At 44.1% G+C, this 1,705-nt stretch overlaps 1 non-coding gene across 1 annotated transcript; it reads right to left on the bottom strand.

Annotated features, from left to right (window-relative positions):
- Positions 1-802: 802 nt before the first annotated feature.
- On the bottom strand, positions 803-875 carry TRNAS-GGA (transfer RNA serine (anticodon GGA)). The gene has a single exon. It is a non-coding gene; the product is annotated as a tRNA-Ser (tRNA).
- Positions 876-1,705: the final 830 nt, after the last annotated feature.

Genomic DNA, 1,705 nt, shown 5'->3' with positions numbered 1-1,705 from the left:
AATTGTAGCTTTTCTCCCCCAAATCGCTGTTGTATTTTACTACCCACTCTATTCTCTTTTAGTTGCTGCTTTTTACTTTCATTGCCTATGGAGCGGCTCAGTTTTCTTTCCTAGACTCGCAGGTGGGGATATATTATCGCATGCTAGCTGAGCTCTGGGAAGCATGCCTCTGGTCTCCAATGAGCCTAGGATCCATTTGGTGGAAAGTTAGTTATTCGCGGCTTTTCATTCTGCTGTTGAACATCTTTCCTCTTACTTCCAAGCTCTCTTCTTTCTTTTCCTGCTGCTTGAGGCCTCATTTGGTCCATCTACCCTGCTTTGTACCCTGTTCCCTCTGAAAACCTTATTCATCACCTGCCAATGAGACACTGTGATGTTAGTGAACATAAATTTATGAATGATTCTCCCAGATAAAATTCTTACGTGTAGCCAGGAAATCTTAATATTTAGATACAAGTGCTTAGTCATGTCTGACTCTTTGCGACCCCTTAGACTGTAGCCTGCCAGGCTCTTCTGTCCATGGAATTCTCCATTCTCTAGGCAAGAATACTAGAGTGGGTAGCCATTCCTTTCTCCAGGGGATCTTCCTGATCCAGGGGATCAAACCCAGGTCTCCTGCATGGCAGGCAGATTCTTTACTGTCTGAGCCACCACGGAGTCTATATGTTCTGAGTGAGTGAAGTCGCTCAGTCGTGTCCGACTCTTTGCAACCCCATGGACTGTAGCCTACCAGGCTCCTCCCTCCATGGGATTCTCCAGGCAAGAATACTGGAGTGGGTTGCCATTTCCTTCTCCAGGGGATCTTCCTGACCCAGGGATTGAACCTGGGTCTCCCGCATTCCAGGCAGATGCTTTAACCTCTGAGCCACCAGGGAAGCCCTATATGTTCTATATGCTGTCTAAGATTTTGGCTACTTGGGAGCTATTCTTGGTAGCAGAACCTTATCACAGTCTCAAAGGTACCAGAATTTGTAAGTTGCAATAATTTCTTATATATTTGTTGGTTATACTTAAAGTGTTTTACTTAATTAAAGAGTCATAGGTTTAAAGCACTTTAACTTGGACTTTTTGTTTAGCCTCCTATACCAGGAGGCCACTGAAGATCAGCAAAATTCTCCTGCAGATGGATCCTAAGTTTTCATCTTGAGGTTGCTGCTGCTGCTGCTGCTGCTAAGTCTCTTCAGTCATGTCCGACTCTGTGTGACCCCATAGACGGCAGCCCACCAGGCTCCCCCGTCCCTGGGATTCTCCAGGCAAGAACACTGGAGTGGGTTGCCATTTCCTTCTCCAATGCATGAAAGTGAAAAGTGAAAGTGAAGTCGCTCAGTTGTGCCCAACTCTTAGCGACCCCATGGACTGCAGCCTACCAGGTTCCTCTGTCCATGGGATTTTCCAGGCAAGAGTACTGGAATGGGGTGCCATTGCCTTCTCCCATCTTGAGGTTAGGTTTATCCTTTTTTTTTTTTTTTTTTAGGTTTATCCTTACTTTCCCAGATCAAAGCTAAGATTAGCAAATGTTTCTAAATCTAATTCACAAGTTGACACTTTCTGACTGGATTCTTTTTCAATCCATTTTAAATGTATGTTTTAAAGCCCAAAGATGGCAATACTTTTTTTTTTCAAAAGGAGAGAGGTAAAAAGGGAGGAATTCCTTGCATTTTGTGCCACAGCTCAGTGAAGAATCTTTAATAATTGCTACACTAAC

The sequence above is a fragment of the Bos mutus genome, chromosome 13 (genome assembly GCF_027580195.1).
Source record: "Bos mutus isolate GX-2022 chromosome 13, NWIPB_WYAK_1.1, whole genome shotgun sequence".
Lineage (NCBI taxonomy): Eukaryota > Metazoa > Chordata > Mammalia > Artiodactyla > Bovidae > Bos > Bos mutus.
This window is presented reverse-complemented; position numbering and strand designations above follow the sequence as displayed.